The sequence below is a fragment of the Canis aureus genome, chromosome 21 (assembly GCF_053574225.1).
Source record: "Canis aureus isolate CA01 chromosome 21, VMU_Caureus_v.1.0, whole genome shotgun sequence".
Classification (NCBI taxonomy): Eukaryota; Metazoa; Chordata; class Mammalia; order Carnivora; family Canidae; genus Canis; species Canis aureus.
In genome coordinates, this window is record NC_135631.1 from 42,372,531 (window position 1) to 42,392,819 (window position 20,289).

General features: G+C 39.5%; 1 long non-coding RNA gene across 3 annotated transcripts in view; it reads right to left on the reverse strand.

Moving 5' to 3' along the window:
• The window catches only part of LOC144292966 (uncharacterized), a 412,082-nt gene that overhangs the window by 219,459 nt on the left and 172,334 nt on the right, over window positions 1-20,289 (reverse strand). For 2 of the 3 annotated variants that reach the window (XR_013360390.1, XR_013360388.1), the window contains exons 1-2: window positions 14,043-14,176; window positions 8,958-9,095 (exon numbers count right to left, since the gene is read on the reverse strand). This is a non-coding gene — a long non-coding RNA (uncharacterized LOC144292966). Of the gene's footprint in view, window positions 1-8,957; window positions 9,096-14,042; window positions 14,177-20,289 lie in introns of those variants that run through there. The other variant, XR_013360389.1, reaches the window with a different exon arrangement.

Here is a 20,289-nt window from a genome sequence, read left to right on the forward strand (position 1 = left end):
TTATCATGGTGATGCTGAGTAACATATAGAATTGTCAAACTGCTATGTTATATACCTGAAACCAATATAAGCCTGTACATTACTCTTCAATAATAAATTTAAAATTTTCAAAGTATCTATTACAGTAATAATTCAGGAAAGAGAAAAAAGAATAGGTTAAATGTTTGCTGGTTGTTTTAGACTACATTAAAATGAGTTCATATTAAGATGCTGAATCAAAGGCAGCCCGGGTAGCTCAGCGGTTTAGCGCTGCCTTCAGTCCAGGGTGTGGTCCTGGAGACCCGGGATCAAGTCCCACGTCAGGCTTCCTGCACGGAATGGAGCCTGCTTCTCCCTCTGCCGTGTCTGTGCCTCTCTCACTCTCTCTCTCTCTCCCTCTCTCTCTCTCATGAATAAATAAATTAAATCTTTTTAAAAAAATAGATGCTGCATCAAAATGTTCCTATACTTATGGGGAAGGGGAAGACATCTAGATATAAAACAAAAACAATAGGGCCAATTAAGGAAATTGCTGATAGTTGCTCATGTGAGAGCCTAGGAGCATGAACAAAAGGCCAGGGACCAGTAAGGATGCAAAGGTGGGGGCAAGGGCTGGGTGAGAAAAGCCTTTCCTATAATGCTGTACCCCTTTAAGACTGGCAAGGAACCCTAAGGGTCATCTGACATGGGCAACCATAACGTTATAGTGAGTGATGCCAATGACTGTGGTTCCCTTTCAAAGCTCAGTAAACTGAGTGTGAGAGAGGAGAGGCTGCGAGAGGAAGGGACTCATCCAAGTTTCAGTGTGGGGGAGCCACAGCTTGGCCAGGCGGTGATGTAGGAAGGTGTGTATGTTAGAAAGATCACTCTCTCTAAGAGGAGTACAGATGTGAGGTCAGTTATGAGACTACTGCACTGATGCTAAGCAAAGGTGAAGACAGGATAGGCATACTAGAAATGTTGATGCTGTAGAATCAGCAGAAATTAGTTACTAGTTGAATTACAGAGGTGAGGAAACAAGAGGAATTATGGTAGGATAAAGAATTTTTTAAAAGAGAAGGACATTTGTGGAAAATATGTTAATTTGAAGTTATTTGTGGGATGGCCACATAACAAAGCCTAGGACACAGTCAAGAATAAGAATAATTCAATTTCCTATTTTTACTTATACCCTCTTCCTATATTCAATGATGCTTTTCTCTGCCTTCTAATCCTTGACCCTCCTGTCTCCTGCTCACTCCAACTTTGCCTTATTAAAACCTACTCACTCTTTAAAGATTAGCTCAAGCCACCACCCCATCTGAAAAATCCCTCATGACACTTCATCTCCTTCTCATGAAGGCTGAGTTAGGTGGCTTTTCTCCTCACACTCTTAAAATGCTCCATGTATATTTCAATCATTACCCATAATATCTGTCTCCTATACATGATTATAAGCTCCTTGTGAGTAGGGTTTATATCTTCTTCATCTCTAACATCCTCAGCATATAGCACAGTACTTGTTAGGATGCATTTGGCTCTCAGTGATCATTGAACGAATGAATGAATCAAGAGTAGGAAAAGGACATTTTGTTCTCATTTCTCAGACTGGGGTTGAGGTATTGAAGAGTGTTAAAGGTTGTGGTTATAGGGGCTGAGGGAGAGTTTGCAGGTGTCTGGAATCTAAGTTTTATCTATGAAATAAGAGTCATTTCCCAAGCAAAGGTGGAAAAGATGGGTTGCAGAAAATGATGGAGGTGGAGAGTGGAAATGGAAGGTGACCAGACCCCTTTGAGACTGGCAAGGAACCCTAAGGGTCAGCTGACATGGGCAACCATAACGTTATAGTGAGTGATGCCAATGACTGCGATTCCCTTTCAAAGCTCAGTAAACTGAGTGTGAGAGAGGAGAGGCTGCAAGAGGAAGGGACTCATCCAAGTTTCAAGGCCAGCAAGACAGAAGCACCAGAGGACAAGGAGGCTCTGACACACTGCGGGGTGTATACTAGATTAGGAAGGGAAGTGGAGACACAAGAGACAACAGACAGGGAAATGAGAGTGAGGGAGTATGGATCACAAGTGTCCATCAGACTGAAGAAGAGAAGTTGTGGGGGGAAGTGGTAGGACACCTGGTCAGGGGAGGCTCTTTTGAGAGGTCAGCTTGTTAAGTTGACGATTCTAGCATGAGTCATCTGGGTGACAGTAGAGCCCTGAGCACAGCCACAGAAGTGAGCTGCTAAAGGAAGCTGGTGGTTAAGGTTGTGGGAGCCAGAAAATTTAAAGAATACTGAAGCTACCCTGTTGGGCCAATTATACTAGGATTCTGAAATTGTCCACAACGGAATCATGAGTGAGGTGAGAAGAGTAGAAAGGCGGTTCCAGAGAGTTCAATGAGTTTTTTTATTGAATAGATGGGATGAGGTGGATGGAGCAGGAATTTCAGGGGAACAGAAACATACTGGCCCAGAGGTGGTAACAAGAGGCCTGTTGAACACTCACCAGCCTCTCCCCTACCTCTAAGGGAGTGTTCTCCCCACTGGAGCAAACTCTCCAATCTCTAGAGATTAGGTAGCCTTTATCTTTGTTCTTCATTCTGGCATCTTGATCCTGCTTTCTGAGACATCTCTTTTTTTCTTTTTTTTTTTAAACTTTTATTTATTTATGATAGTCACATAGAGAGAGAGAGAGAGGCAGAGACATAGGCAAAGGGAGAAGCAGGCTCCATGCACCGGGAGCCCGACGTGGGATTCGATCCCGGGTCTCCAGGATCGCGCCCTGGGCCAAAGGCAGGCGCCAAACCGCTGCACCACCCAGGGATCCCTGAGACATCTCTTAATTTGAGTCCTCAGTCTGGTATTCTTATTTTGCTTTTCCATGGGCATCACTCCATGCTTCAGACTATTGTGAGCACCAAAACTAATCCGTCCTGTTTTTCATTCCTTCATATGACTAATATGACCAATTCTACTGAAAGTAAGCTGGGTTTCACCCTCCGTGACAATGGATTAACACACTGCTCTACCCAAGAAATATATTTACATATTAGAAGATCCTCCCAGAAATAAAAGTGTTGCCCAACCCACTGTACACACTCAGCAAATAAGGCAGCCTTCTTGGTATACATCAAATCGCAACAGCTATGTGTTTCCAGGGCTGCTGCTTTTAGCATATAAGCAGGTAAACCACAGGCAATACTGTAAATTATTTTAAGTTAGGGAATGAAAGGAAGGTAAACTGCCATGAAGGCATTTAAATTGTTGGGAAGAAGGGGTAGGATAACAGTGTCCTCAACTCACATGCAGAACACCCTATGTTCCCAGGATTTCAGGTTAAGCAACATGTGGTTTATGTAGTCGAAAAAGCTCTATCTTTGTCTTTCTCATTATTCTCTGTCAATACCTGGTCACCATGAAAGCTGTCTGATATCTACTAAAAAAAAAACAATCAATAACAGATGGTCATTGCGAACCCATAAAATACTGTGGTAGGCATGTGTGGACAAGGGTATGACATATAGAACATGGTCCCTGCTCTTAAGAAATTTGCAATCTAAGGGAAACTGAAGCCAGGTAGACATGAACAATTAACTAACAATAAAGTCAGAACCTGTGTTAAAAAAAAATACTGCTTCTAGTCAGCATCAAGAATCAAACACTTTATTGCTTTGGAATTGTTAACACTGCCAATGTGTTAGAAAGTTCTCCTGAGTTTTAGAATGCTGTGGAAGGTTGGTCTTCTCTGAGCACAGGCATTTCCCAACCTGTGCATTGTGATACTAGCCAGTCAGATCAGCAGGCTCCTTACTCTCTGCTTCCTGCAGAATGAGCTGGCACTTTTGTCTATGACACCACCTGGCTTAGCAAAGTAGGTCACATTAGGGCTCTTGGCTCAGAGACAATGAGAGGCAGTGGAACATGCTGTAACTGAAAGAGACTGTGATCATATCTTCCAAAGAGACTTTTAAGAGTAGAAAGTCCAACAAGAAGATTATAGCTATAATCATTCTTTTTATTTTTAACCCATCCTTCTCTTCCTTTGTTTTACAGTCTATACTCTAGTAAAACATACAAATTCAACACATTTCTATTCTCTTGGTGCAGAGTGCTGTAAGAAATAGTATCTTACATTATGTGGTGCATTTTCATTTACAAAATCCTTCTGCATGTAGGTCTTTTGATCCTCAAAGCAAACACTGTAGAAGTGAGTATTATTGATCCAATATACATAAGTTCATTTGGGGTTCAGGCCCACCACTAGACATGAGTCAGCAATTACCTTATCCACCCTTAGCAGCAGGGGCTCCCCTCCTTATAGAGCAGCTGGGTCTGGTTCTAAGAGTCACCACTCTTTCTTTCTCTAGACCTTACCTCTTCTACCCGCCAACACTTCCTGCTCATCCTCTCCATGGAATTCAATTCAATTCAACAGGCAATCGATGAATGCCAACCATAAGCCAAACACTATGCTAGGAATCGCAATAACCAAATTGACACCCTCAAGGAGCGTCCAAATTAACTAGGGAGAGAGAAAGGCAAAATACTATAATATGGCAACAATTACAATAGATGGATGCACCGTGGTACCACACTAGGACCGAGAAGGGAGTAATTAACTCTGCTTCAGTAAGAGTGGTTGAGACAAAGGCTGAAAGATGAGTAAATAGGGTAGATGCAATTTAACTCACATCCTATCCATATCAACACCCAATGTAATTGGAGAAAAACACAAAACAGTTACTTAAGGCCACTGACCTCAAGTGAGGTCATGGGCTGCTCACTCACACCCCTAGACTATGACTTCACCACTTCTTTTTCTGCAAACCTCCACCTGTTCCCAACCCCTTCTTCACTCCCATCTTAGAACTTAGCTTGCTACTAAAAAAAAAAAAAAAAGAACTTAGCCTGCTCCTAAAAAAAAAAAAAAGAAAGAAAGAAAGAAAGAACTTAGCCTGCTACTGCACTGAGAACATCGAATCAGTGAGAAGAGACCTTGTAAAACCACCTGCTACCACAACTACTATTCCATCTGCATCTATTTCCATGTGCTCTGCTTTCACCAACATAAGTGTGAATGATCTATTCATCCCTCTGTGAGCCAACTCTTCTCTGGACACTAGACTCAAAGCACTCTGACCTTCTCAAGGACATTGCTGCAAGTAATTCCCCCCACCCCCACTCTCCTGCATTACTTCCATCAACAAAATGAAAGATACAAAAATGCTGCCATTTCTCAAATTTTAAATTCTTTTTTTTTTTTTTTTATTTATTTATGATAGTCACAGAGAGAGAGAGAGAGAGGCAGAGACACAGGCAGAGGGAGAAGCAGGCTCCATGCACCGGGAGACTGACGTGGGATTCGATCCCGGGTCTCCAGGATCGCGCCCTGGGCCAAAGGCAGGCACCAAACCACTGCGCCACCCAGGGATCCCCATTTCTCAAATTTTAAAAAGAAAAAAAGCCCTCTCTTGACCCTGTTTCCTTCCCTTCCCACTATTGCCTCATTCTTCTCCATGACTTTGTTAACAAAACTCCTTGAAAGAATTGCCTGATCGACTATCTAAGTCCCTCTCCTCCAAATCCCTGTTGAAGCCACTCCGATTCAGCTTTTCCTAGTGCTACTGAAATGTCTCTTGACATGTGTCAATGATCTCCACATTGCAAAATCCAATGATCATTTTCTGACCTCATTCTCTTTGACCTGCCATCAGCACTTGACCCTTTTGAGCCCTCCCTCCTCGAAACACATTCCTCACTAGGCTTCCAGGACCTGACACCCTCCTGATGTCTCTCCTCCTCCTTCAGTGGCCACTCCCTCCAGTTTCCATTACATCTTCCAGAACTTTAAGAGCTAGAGACCCCAGGGCTCAGTCCTTGCATGACTTCTCTTTCTCATCTACTCTCATCCCGAGGTGATCTCATGTAATGTCATAGCTTCAAATACCAAGTAAACCACCCATGAGTCCTGCCAGAACTTCTCTTCTAACACCAGATGCTTTTAACTAACCACAGGCTCAAAATGCAGCTTGGGTGTCTGACAGGCTTTCAAAATCACCGTGTTAAAGAAAAGTGACCCCTGGGGTGCCTGAGTGGCACAATCAGTTAAGCGTCCAACTCTTGGTTCTGGCTCAGGTCATGATCTCATGGGTCATGAGACTGAGCCCCATGTCAGCCACCCAGGGAGTCTGCTTGAAGATTCTTTCCCTCTGCCCCTCCTCTGTCTCTAAAATAAATAAATAAATCTTTAAAGCAAAAATAAAAACAAAAAACTATCTCCATCCTGTGGCCCAGCCCAAACCTTGGTGTCATCTTTGATACCTTGTTTTTCTCATACCCTACATTCAATGCACTAGCAATATTATCATATCCACCTTTAAAATATATACAAGATCATAATACTTCTATCCTGACCCACACTACAGCTATCTCTGGATTAATACAATAACCTCCTTATTCATCTCATTGCTTATATACTTGTCTCCCATCCCATTTTACTCCCAGGACAGTAGCCAGTGATTCTTTTAAGATGCAAATTAAATCATATCACTCAACTGATGTTCCAATTCATCTAGAATAAAATCCAAAGTCCTTATAATGACCTTCACATGCTATATGATACGCACCCCCCCATACCTCTCTGAATAAATGAATGAATAACTAAGTGAATAGGTGGTAGGAAAGAGGAAAATTGGATGAGAGTAATCCTGGAGACTTAGATGATGCACAACCTTTCAACCATGCCAGGAAGTAGCTTCAGATTTATTTGAATATAATGGGTAGTCATAAAAAGTCAAGAATTCTAGTATAACTATCTCTTGTAAGCTCTTATTTCTAGAATCCAATTCATGTGTCACCTCTATACAAATCCCGACTCTACCAATCTTCCATCCCCCATGGAAAACCAGCCACAGAAAACTTTTTGTTATTCCTTTAATGTGTAACATATTCAAACTTTCATGTCTTTGCCCTGTTTCTTCTGCCTGGAATGCCCTTCCTTACTTTGTCTGTCTGAGACATGTCTACTCTAGAAGACCATCAAGTGCCATCAATTTTGTAAAGCACTTTCTGGCTACCCCCGAGAGTCATGTGTTTTCTTCATTGGGCTTCCAGAGTACATTTATCCACTTCTATTACAGATGTTATCAATTCACTATGGTTAATTTGTTTACATATTGGCAAATCCCTGAAGGACAAGGTCCATGATCAGTTCTTGATAAGGCCTCTGCCCTTTGCATACAGTGTCTACAACCTAGTACATGCTCAATATATGTTTGATGAAGGAAAATGAGCCAGCAAAAGAGAATAAAAATTAGTATAGGAAATATATGAGAAGACAAGAGAGCAAAATGTCATAAAAAATAAGAGGGATTTGGGATACCTGGGTGGCTCAGTGATTGAGCATCTGCCTTTGGTTCAGGGTGAGATCCCTGGGTCCTGAGATCGAGTCCTGCATCGGTCTCCCCACAAGGAGCCTGCTTCTCCTTCTGCCTATGTCTCTGCCTCTCTCTGTGTGTCTCTCATGAATACATAAATAAAATATTTTTAAAAAGAGGGATTTTCAAGAAGTAAGAGGTAGTTCTTCAAAATTTTAAATAAGCTGACATGTCATTATACTTAAAAAGTAGGAGAGATTTGAAAATAAAATAGTCAAGGTTAAGTAGGAAATAACAGAATTTATCTGATATCTAAGCAGTAATTTAACATGAGCATTGGGGTGCTCAAAGCATCATTAAAAGGGCTGGATAAATGGGGTGTAGACTGCGCTCCCAGAATCCTTAGAAGGACACTGAAGAACTATTTTGCTGGAGTAACCCCAGCCTCTGCCACAATGGGAAAGCTAGAAACAAGGAGGCCACCACAGGAACTATTGACTCCAGAGCCATTACTCCTGCTAGGTCTGCACCAGACGAAACAGGTGTCCTACACCCTGTCTCCTGATACCAATGACTGATCCCTAAATCTCTGTTAATGCTTCCCTGGGAAAACACATCTCCATGACCAAGTGCATTAGTTTTCGATTGCTGTGTAACAGATTACTACAAATTCTTAAAACAACACCCATTTATTATCCCAATTCTGTAAGTCCAAAGTCTAGGCAGACTCAGCTGGGTTCTCTGCTTAGGGTTTCTCCAGGTAGAAGTCAAAGTGTCAGCAGCTTGGGTTCTTATCTGAAATCCCTAGAGAGGAATCTACTTCTAAGCTCATTTGGGTTTGGCAGAGTTCAGTTCAATCTACTTCTAAGCTCATTTGGGTTTGGCAGAGTTCAGTTCCTTGTTTTTTTTACTGTGGGCCAGGGGTCACTTTTAACTTCTGGTGGCCATTGACAGTTCCTGACAGGGGCTTTCTTACAGGCCTTCCCACAGCATCACAGCTCGGACAAGATCCTTCTTATGGAACCTGCCTCCCCTCTGATTTCCATTACTGCCTCCAGCCAGAGAAAACTCTCTGCTTTTACATGAATTTGTGTGATAAAATTGGCCCACCCAGGTAATCTCTCTATATAACACAACACAATCACAGAAATAGTGTCTCTTCATACTCACAGGTTCCCAGGATTATTAGGGTATGGAATCTTGGGAGCTATTTTTTAGAATTCTGACTACCACATCATGTTTGGAAAAAAAAAAAAACAAACAGTAGAACCAATTTCACCTTCTTTTTTTTAATTTTTATTTATTTATGATAGTCACACACAGAGAGAGAGAGAGAGAGAGAGAGAGAGGCAGAGACATAGGCAGAGGGAGAAGCAGGCTCCATGCACCGGGAGCCCGACGTGGGATTCAATCCTGGGTCTCCAGGATCGCGCCCTGGGCCAAAGGCAGGCGCCAAACCCCTGCGCCACCCAGGGATCCCCCAATTTCACCTTCTGAATTAGTCTAGATTCTCCAGAGAAACAGAACCAATAAGATAGATATATATTAATATATTATTTATATATTTTTAAATATATGTGTGTGTGTATATACACACACAAAAGGAGATTTATTATAAGGAATTGGCTCACATGACTGTAGAGGCTGACAAGTCCCAAGATCTTCAGGATAAGCTGGCAAGCTGGAGACCCAGGTGAGCTGATGGTATAGTTCTGATCCAAAGGCTGGCAGGCTCAAATTCCAGGAAGAACCCATGTTTCATTTTGAGCCTGCAGAAGAAACCAATGTCTCAGTTAAAGGCATCCAAGCAGTAGGAATTCCCTATTATCTATGGAGGGGTCAACCTTTTTATTCTAGTCAGGCCTTCAATTCATTGCATGAGGCCTATCTATATTATGGAAAATAATATGCCTCCTCAGTCTACAAATTCAGATATTAATCTCATCTAAAATATCATCAGAGAACACCCAGAATAATGTTTAATAAAATATCTAGACCCTTGTGGTCCAGTCAAGTTGACACACAAAATTAACCATCACATCTTCCAAATTTCACGCAAGTACATCCAACTGGATGACTTAAGTCTTATCCAGAACCCCAGCTACAAAGGTATCACATTCACATGCACACACTTATACACACACATATAAATAAATGAAACAAAATTTCATGAAACATTAGTTACCCTTACTAAGTATAATGTACTTTTATATTTTCTTTATGGTTCCATTTCATGTTAAACCATTCTGATTTTGGTCCTTCCAAAGAACAAGGCATCATTAGGAAGGTGGACTGATTTTGAGGGTCAATCTTTGAGAAGTAGTATTCCTTCAGTTATATGCTTCAGTTATATGTAATGCTGTATTTGCAAAGTTGAACTGAATATAGAGAATAGGCTTTCAATTCAATTCTAAAATGGACTAAGAAAATTCTGGATCCTTTTACAGGGGTATATCCATAACTATCCAATAACATCAAACAATTCAGAAAGACTAAATTTGCAAGTCCACTGAAATACATGGGACCTATTTTTCAGGGGAAAATGACCAACAAGGGCGTGTTCATGTGCAAAGTGCACACACAACATATCTAAGTGTTGAAGCCTATAGAAATTGTTCACTACTGTGCTTATAACAAGTGCTTGGGATGCCTGGGTGGCTCAGCAGTTAAGCATGTGGCTTTGACACAGGACTTGATCCTGGAGTTCCAGGATCGAGTCTCACATCGGGCTTCCTGCATGGTGCCTGCTTCTCCCTCTGCCTGTGTCTCTGCCTCTCTCTCTCTCTGTGTCTCTCATGAATAAATAAATAAAATCCTAAAAAAAACAAAAAACAAAAAACAAGTGCTTGATTCCCTTTGATTATTGTGTCAGTGCATAAGACACAGCTTAGAGAATGTTGTTACTCAACAATGGCAGCTCTCGGTTTCATGATTCTTTTACACTCTCAACCTCCAAACGGTGAACTGTGTCTCTGCAATAGGAAAGGCCCAAAATAATTCATCCACTTCCCACCATTCGGTCTCCCTTACTAAGCTGTTCTCCAGGGAAATGACTTACTTGTTTAGATGCTTGGTTTTTGTACCTTGGATAACTAGTAAGCATATTTCTGAGGGTAGCACTTCCATTTAACCGGACACATGCCCTAGACAGCTTATTAAGATCAGCCCACGGAGTCAACTTGAACTGATCCTCTTCACTCTGTTGCTATATCACTAGCAGAATTTCACATAGTCAGATTTAGTTCTTTCTGAGTGAGAACAAAATGAGGAATTTGGCCTTTTTAAACAAAGATCATATTATGGAGACTTCTTCATTCAGCTGCACAGGACTGTGAATGAGAAGACAGGGGCATTGTATGATCTAGGAAGTGAGTCTGTAGGGCTAGCTTGTGGTGGTTGTCACAAAACTTCAACAGTGCCAAAAGACTGGAAATGTTGATCCTCTGGGGACTCTTACCATAAGAATTGTCAAAAATCTGGATATATGTCCCATACAGAAGCAATAAAACTCAATCATTCATTTATTATAGATTTAATGGGCACCTATTATGTGATATTTAGAGCTCTACTCTAAACACAGAAGTGATCAAGACAGACCAAGTTCCTTCTTATATAGTAGAGGGAGGCAGGGGACCACTAATTGGTCAAGTAATTAAGAAATGGGCAAGGTAATTGGGGTACTGGGATTTAGCATCTGGGACCTACCACCAGCTCCAAGTTACCTAAAGTAAACATATACTATGTCACCCATCTCATCTATGGGCTGCAGTTTAAGAATTGTGACACATTTATAAATGCTACACATTATAACTGCCAGGGTATCTCCCCTTTCTCCCAATTACATTTATTTTTAAGAAATGATGTGAGTTACTGAAAGATACTGAGGATTCAGAGAATCAGTGAATGCTGGAGGGTTATATTTGAAATAGCAGCTCTGAAGGTCAAAGGCACAATATCTAATTATGTTTTCCTTATCAATAGCTTAATTAAAGTATAACTGATATACAATAAACTGCACATATTTAAAGTACATAATTTGAAAGTTTTGACATATGTATACACCCATATACACATTACATCAAGGAAAAGAACATGTCTGTCACCTCTAAAAATTTCTTTGTGTCCCTTAGTTCCTCATTCCCCACACCTCCCCAATTCCCATTCCTAGGCAGTCATTGTTCTGTTTCCTGTCACAATATATTATTTTGTATTTTCTAGAATATTATACAAATAAAATTACATATGACGTACTCTTTTTTTGAGGGGGTGGCTTCTTTCACTCAGCATTTTGAAATTTATCCATTCTGTCATGTGTATCAGTAGTCCATTACTATTTTGTTTATCCATTAACATGTCAGTGGACATTTGGGTTGTTTCCACACCCAAATAGTTCCACACCCAAATATAATAGTTGGCCTATTATAAACAAAACTTCTATAAACAATCATGTAAAAGTTTTTGTATGACCATATACTTTGATCTCTTTGAGGAAAATACCTGAAAGTAGATTTGACTAAGTCATATGCTAGGCTGCATATTCAACTTTTTAAGACACTATAAAACTGTTTTCCAAAGTGGTTGTATCACTTTTATATTCCCATCAACAGCATAAGAGAGTTCCAGTTATTCCATATCCTAGCTAATGCTTGGCAGTCTAGTCTTTCAATTCTAGACATATTAGTAGTTCTGTAGTGTTATCTCATTGTAATTATTTGTATTTTCCCTTGTGATGTTAAACACCTTTTCATGTGTTTATCTGCCATATATATATATATACCTTTTTCCATAAGGTGTCTTTTCAAATCTTTAGCCCATTTTTATCAAATTATTTATCTTCACAATATTGAGTCTTGAGAATCATGTATATATACAAGTCCTGTGTCTCACATATATGATTTGCAAATATTTTCTCCCAGTCTCTGTTTTGTCATCTCAAACTCTTAACAGTTCTTTGAAAAGCAGAAGTTCTTAGTGTGATAAAGTCTCATCATATATTTTTTTTTTGTAATGAATGATGTGCTTGGTGTTATAGCTAAGAAATCTTTCTCTAATCCAAGATCATAACAATTCTTCTTTAGATACTTTAAAAATGTTGTTCTACTATGTTCTAGATTACCTTGGTTCTGATGAGAAATCTGCTTTCAGTTTTATTTTTTTTCCTCTGTATCTCTGGATTGAAGCAATTTGACTATAGTGTGCCTCCATGTAGTTCTTTTCATGTTTCCTGTGCTTGAGGTTCACTGACCTTATCGGATCTATGGTTTTATAGTTTTCATCAACTTTGAAAATTTTTGTCTGTTATTTATTCAATTAGTTTTCTTGCCTGTCCTCTTCCTTGGAGATCCAATTACATGTGTATTAGGCCATTTGAGGTCTTATTTTCTCTGTTTCATTTTAGGTGGTTTCCATTGCTATGTCTTTAAGTTCACTAGTCTTTTCTTCTGCAGTGTTTATATGGCATTAATCCCATTCAGTAATCTATAGGCCAGATTTCTCATAGTAGTAAGTGAAATTTTTGTCTTAGAAATTTGATTTAGCTTATTTATTACTTGCATGTCTCTAACATGCTCAATCTGTCCTCTAATTTCTTAAATATATTGAATATGGTTATAATAATTATTTTAATATTCTTATCTACTAATTCTATTTGTGTAATTTCTGAATCAGTTTCAATTGATTGATTTCTCCCTTCCTTATTGGTTTTATTTTCCTGCTTCCTTGCATGCCCAATAATTTTTCATTGGTTGTCAAACAGTGTGAATTTTACCTTTTTGAGTGCTGGATATTTTTAGATCTCTATAAATATGCTCAGTCTTTGTTTTGGAATATAGTTTAGTTACTTAGAAATAGTTCAATCCTTTCAGGTCTTGCTTTTAAGCTATTTTAGGCAAGACAAGAGCAGAAGTTAGTTGAGGGATGATTTTTTTTCCCAGCACTGACACAGATGCAAGTATTTTCCAAGTGGCATGTAAATTATGAGGTCTTCCACACTTGGGACCGTGTGACAGTGAGTCTTCCCTCTGATCCTTTTGGGTGTTTCTTCCCCTCACCTCTGATAGTTTCCTCACATACAAGAGCTGAGCAATACTCAGGTGAATACTCAAGGCACTCTGTTGATCTCTGGAGTTCCCTCTCTGAGTAACTTTCTCCTCTCTGATACTCTGCCCTGTGAAATCTAGGAGCCTCCCTGAACTATGGACTTCCTCTCCACAATTAAGGGAAATTGCTGGGCTCTTCCAGTTTTCTCCTCCCAATACCACAACCTCAAAACTCTGCCAGTCAGTAAGCTAAGGTCCTGTAAGGATCACTTCATTTATTTCCCAATTTCAGGGATCACTGTCCTTCATTGCCTGATGTCTGATGTCTTGAGAACAGTTTTTTCATATATTTTGTCTACTCTTTTATTTGTTTCTAGAAGGAGTACAAATCCAGTCCCTCTTATTATATTTGGCTGGAAGTAGAAGTGTTAACTCCAAATTATGTTTCAGTATTGAGTCTTCCTTCTCTGGTTTTATTTTTTAATTTTTTTCTTCTTAGTAGATTTAACGTGGACATATGGAGAATGGCAATTGCTAGACATGGGGAAAAACTAGAGGGGATGTGCTGGCAGATGGAAAGCAGAGTTTTAAAAGGGAAGAAAAAAGAATGAGAATAAGCAAATCATAAAGAAAGGAATGGATAGGGATTATCAAAGGACTTGAAATCCCAGTTCTCACCTTTAACACACCTAATCTGTGGCTGCAGGACGATTCAAGCTATTTTCTTCAAGTTGGAAACTTTAATCTTCCAGTAAGCTTTACTAATTTTACTGGTCTTCATAACACAGAAACAGAAGCAAAGCTTAGGAATTTGTCATCTGTTTCCCAGAGAGAAAAAAACAAAACAAAACTATTGAGTAAGCAACAAACTCAAAGTCACCCAGAGTACAGTGCCTAGGTGAAAACTAGAAGTCTTAAACATATCTTTTTACTATTTCTGGAATATTCTAGATTGTTCAGGAATCTGTTTCCTGATTATTCAGGAATTGTTTCTGATTATTCAGGATTGTCCAGGATTGTTTCATTATTCAGGATTGTTCACCTTGGGAGAGAGTGAACTCCCAGAGGAAAATACGCTGGACATGGAGCAGACACCTAGAGTTTCGGCCCAACACGGTCACGAACGAACTAAGAGACCTTGAGGGAGTCACTTTACTTCTGTAGGTCTCAATTTCCTCAACTAGAGACTAGAATAAGGACTCCCACATGAATGGGTGTCAGTGTGAGATAAATGAGATGATGCATGTCAGGTTTTATAGAGCCTACCACTTAATATTACATGGAAGGTTCTTTGTATTATCTTTTCTAGAAGGATTTGTTTTTTTTCTTTTTCCACTGGAAGGAAAGATATGAATCTGCAACCACGGACTGTATAAAAAAAGAGCTGGATAGAGGACTAGCTTACTGGTCTGCTTCCTTCTACTCACCTAGCCATCCTGGCCCTGAGTTCCCTCCAAATAGAAGAATCAGTGTCAAAAGACCTGAGATTCACCCGCTAGGTGTTGGAACCCAGATAGATTATTTAGCCTCTCTTGGATATTAAAATGAGAATAATGATAGCTGTCATTCATAGAGCACTTGCTCTGGGTTGCTGGATGCCATATCAAGCACTTTGTACATATAATCCTTTAATCCTCACAACCCTTTGTTGTTATGTCCATTTTATAGACAACTGAGGTTCAGAGATGTTAAGTAACATGCTCAAGATCACACACAATTCAAGGGGTGTGGCTGGGATGGGCACCAACTCTGCTTCTACACCAACACATGCGTTCCCACTAGTAATGTTACACCACCTTCCCATCTGCATGATGGTTCAGTGGGCTAAGGGCTACCAATGTCATGTGGCTAAGGGCTACCAAGGTCATGTGTGGCACGTTGATGCCGTAGCTAAGCTCTTCTTCCCCTCTCTTACCCAGAACATTTTCATGGTAACTGAAATACCACTCCCTATACAGCACAACCTCCCTCAAATGGCTCTCAGAATAAAGGCTGCTCATTCTTACGTAGCTTACCCATCTCCCATTCCTTAGAAGGTGAGGTGGGTCTTCATATAAGGTTTTGCTGCCACATCGAGACTATGGTTCCACCACTTTAAATCACTTCTGTAATTCCTCCTGCATGAGTCTCATGCATCAGCTGACAGTCTTCATGCCCCTCTGCCTATCCTCATCCCTGTCATCTCCTTCTACCCAAGCACATACCTGTACTCATTAAAAACATTAACACCTGATTCCCAGGCATTCTCTGCCCAGATTTCTGTCATCATCTAGATAATTTTAATATCACTGATGTCGCATCTAACACTCAAGTCTCATGGTTCCTAGACTTCCTTCCATTTCAGCCCCCTATTTCTCCCACTGACTACAACAATACACTCATCAGAATATAAAGAGCAACTACTTTAGAAACTTATAAATTAACAGCAGGTGAACAGAGGAAGGGAAACAAAACTTGAAGGATGGCTTTGTGATGGTTATTACTATGGGTTTACTTGAGTGGGCCATGGGGTGCCCAAACTAAACATTATTTCTGGGTGTGTCTGTAGAGTGTTTCTGGATGAGATTAGGATTTGATTCAGTGGACTCAGTAAAGCAGACTGCTGTCTCCAGTGTGGGTTGGCAGGATCCAATCTACTGAATAGAACACAGGACAGAAATTTTCCTCTTTGCTCCTTCCTCATTGCAAAATCTGGAACATCAGTCTTCTCCTACCTTGGATTTTCACCATTTGCACCTGTTCTTGGGCCTTTAGACTTAGACTGAACTACACTGCTGGCTTTTCTGGGTTTCCAGTATACAGACAGCAGGCTCCATAATTGTGAGTCAATTCCTCATATTAAGTCAAATACATATAATCTCTATTGGCCCTAATTCTCTGGACAACTCTAACTAATACAGACCCTTATGTGAAAAGTTTGTGTTTTCCCTGTTTTGTCTCCTGTGATTGACCTGAGGGTGACTCTAATGTGAAACTCTGAAGCAGGTATAGGTAGCAAAATGGAGAGAAAACCTGACTTCCTGGCCAGAGACTCCTATTAGTCAGAGAATGTGCAAGAAACCTGGGTTTTTTTTTCTCTTTTTTCTTCCCTTTACCTTACCCTAAGAATATGCCCTACGAAACTCAGTTGCAGAGCTATATCCTAATGAAATAGGTATCAAAACCCCAGGAGAAAATTCATTTTTTGACCAAATGTACCAAGAAAAGCAGTCCTGCAGCATGGAGGTGGGGGAGCGGATCCTCACTATTTTTATTTTTATTTTTTTGCTATTTTCTTGCCACTCTTCCCCTGGGGAAACTGAGTCTAGAAGAAACGTGCAATAGAAGGATAAGTAAAACACCAAAAGAAATCCTAGCCTTCTAGGTGAAGGACAAAGAATAGGATCCTTTCAGAGTTTTTTGCTTTTTGTTTTTAAGTTTTTCTATTTGAATGTAGCTAACACACAATGTTACGCTTGTCTCAAGTGTACAAGATAGTGATTCAACAAGTTTCTACATTACACTATGCCCACCACAAATGTTGCTACCATCTGTCACCATGTAACACTACTACAATATCACTGTCTATGTTCCCAATGCTGTGTCTTTTATTTCCTTGACTTCTTCATTCCATAACCAGAAGCCTGTTATCTCCCAGTTCCCTTCACCTGTTTTGCCCACTCCTCCATTCTCCCTCCCCTCTGGCAACCACCAGGTCATTTTCTGTTTACAGGTTTGAACCTGCTTTTTATTTGCTTTTTTTTATCCATTTTTTTTAAAATCCCACATATGAGTGAAATTGTATGGTATTTGTCTTTCTCAATCTGACTTATTTCACATAGCATAATACCCTGTAGGTCCATCCATATTGTCAGAAATGGCACAATCTGATCCTTTTCTGGTTGTATAATATTCCGTTGTACATTTGTACCACATCTTCCTTATCCATTCATCTATTGATGGATGCTTAGGTTGCTTCCATATCTTCACTATTGTAAATTTTGCTGCAATACAGAGATCCCTGGGTGGCTCAGCGGTTTGGTGCCTGCCTTGGGCCCAGGGCATGATCCTGGAACGCGGGATCGAGTCCCACATCGGGTTCCCTGCAAGGAGCCTGCTTCTCCCTCTGTGTCTCTGCCTCTCTCTCTCTGTGTGTCTCTCATGAATAAATAAATAAAATCTTTAAAAAATCTTGCTGCAATACACATAGAGGTTCATATCTTTTTGAATTAATATTTTTGTTTTCTTTGGGTATACACCCAGTAGTGAAATTATTAGATTATATGGCATCTCTATTTTTAAATTTTTGAGAAAATTTCACATTGTTTTCCACAGTGGCTCCTCCAATTTACATTTCCACCAACAGTATACAAGAGTTCTTTTTCTCCACATCTTTGCCAACACTCATTATATGTTGTATTTTTGGTTTTAGCCATTCTGACAGGTATAAGGTGATATATCATTGTGGTTTTGATCTGCATTTCCCTGATGATTAGTAATGCTGAGCATCTTTTCATGTGTCTAGTTGCCATCTGTATGTCTTCTTTGGAAAAATTGTTAATTCAGGTCCTCTAACCCATTTTTTAATTGGATTTTTTTTTTTGGTGATGGCGAGTTGTATTCGTTCCTTTTACATTTTGGATATTAACTCCTTATTGGATATATTATTAGCAAATATTTTCTCTCATTTATTAAGTTGCCTTTTTGTTTTGTTAATCATTTCCTTTGCTGTGCAAAAGCTTTTTATTTTGCTATAACCTTAAGAGTTTACTTTTGCTTTTGCTTCCCTTGCCTTAGGAGACATATCTAGAAAAATGGTGCTATGGTTGATGCCTGTGTACTCTTCTAGAATTTTTATGGCTTCGGGTCTCACATTTAAGTCTTTAATCAATTTTGAATTTATTTTTGTGGTGTTATAAAGTGGTCTAGTTTCATTCCTTTACATGTAGCTATCCAGTTTTCCCAGAATCATTTATTGAAGAGACTGGTTTTTTCCCATGGCATATTCTTGCCTACTTCTATAAGATGAATTGACCATATAACCATAGGTTTATTTCTGAGCTATATATTCTGTTTCATTGATCTCTGTGTCTATTTTTGTGCTGGTACTATACTGTTTGGATTACTACAGCTCTATAGTATATCCTGAAATCTGGGATTTTGATACCTCCAGATATGTTTTTCTCTCTCAAGATTGTTTTGGCTCTTCAGGGTCTTTTGTGGTTCCATACAAATTTCTAGTATTTTTTCTAGTTCTGTAAAAAAATACCTTTGGTATTTTGATAGGGATTGTATTGATCTGTTTTTGTTTTTTGCTTTCATTTGCAAGGCAAATGTTTTTCCATCCCTTCACTTTCACTCTATATATGTCTTTAGGTCTGAAGTGAGTCTCTTGTAGGTAGTATATAGATGAGCCTTGATTTTTTATTCATCCTACTATCCTGTCTTTTAATCAGAGCACTTTGGCCATTTATATTTAAAGTAATTATTTTTAAAATTTTATTTATTTATTCATGAGAGACACACAGAGAGAGAGAAAGGCAGAGACATAGGCAGAGGGAGAAGCAGGTTCCACGCAGGGACCCTGATCTGGGACTTGATCCCAGGTCTCCAGGATCACGCCCTGGGCTGAAGGCGGTGCTAAACCACTGAGCCACCCAGGGATTCCTATATTTAAAGTAATTATTGATAGGCATGTACTTATAGCCATTTTGTTCTTTGTTTTCTGGTTGTTTTTATAGGTCTCTATTTCTTTCTTCTCTTGCTCTCTTTCTTTGTGATAGATGAGTTTTGGTGGTGCTATGTTTGGCTTTCTTTTTCTTTATTTTTGTGTATCAATTATAGGTTTTGAGTTTGTTGTTGCCATAAGACTCACAGATAACATCCCAGGTATATAACAACCTATATTTTTATAACAACCTATATTAATTTGATGGTCATTTAAGTTCAAACACATTCTAAAATTTTTTTAATATATTTTTACTCTCTCTTCCATGTTTCATGTAAATGCTGTCATATTTTATATCTTTTAACTTATAATTCTTTTATGTCTACTTATGGTTATTTATTTTCCACTTAAAGAAATCTCTAACATTTTTTGTATGGCTAATAAACTCTTTTATATTTTGTCTGGGAAACTATTTCTTCTTCAAATCTGAATGATAATCTTGCCAGGTAAAATATTCTTGGTGGTAGGTTTGTCCTATCTGCATTTGAATATATTACGCTATTATTTTTTCAGATAAGTTTTCTACTTAACCTATTCTCATTTTTAAAAAGTTATTTTCTTTTTGCTATTAATCTTAGGTGTTTTCCATTAATCTGTCTTCCAAATCACTGATATGTTCTTCTGCATTCACTAGTCTGCATCCACTGTTGATTTTCTCTTGTTTTTGTTTTGTTTTGTTTTAATACTTTATTTGACAGAGAGAGAGAGAGAGAGAGAGAGAGAGCACAAGTAGGTGGAGTGGCAGGCAGAGGGAGAGGCAGAAGCAGGCTCCCCACAGGACCCTGGGATCATGATCTGTGCTGAAGGCAGACACTTAACCGACTGAGCCACCCAGGGACCCCTTTCGTCGCTCTTTTAAACTGGAGCTTTTTAAAGAAAAAACAGCTTTTCTTTTTCCCTATCTCAGTGCCACTGAGGCTGGTGTGTGTTTGTGCACCTGGGGCTTGCTGGGGCAGTAAGCCAGCTATGTCAACTGGACCCTATTCTATGCTTTTAAGGTGGATGGAGAATATAAACCTGTCATTCTCAAGTCCCTATGACTGAGAGAGTGTTCTCATGGCTCTTCTACTGTTGGTGGAGTTCTAGTACTGTCTTTTATAGGCCAGTTGCTCTTTTAAACTGTGGCTTTTTTCTCTGTGCCCAAGGGCAGAAGAATCTGTTCCACTGCCATTCACAGGGTTGGGGGGTTCCCTTTGTTATCCTCCTTGTCTCCATGCT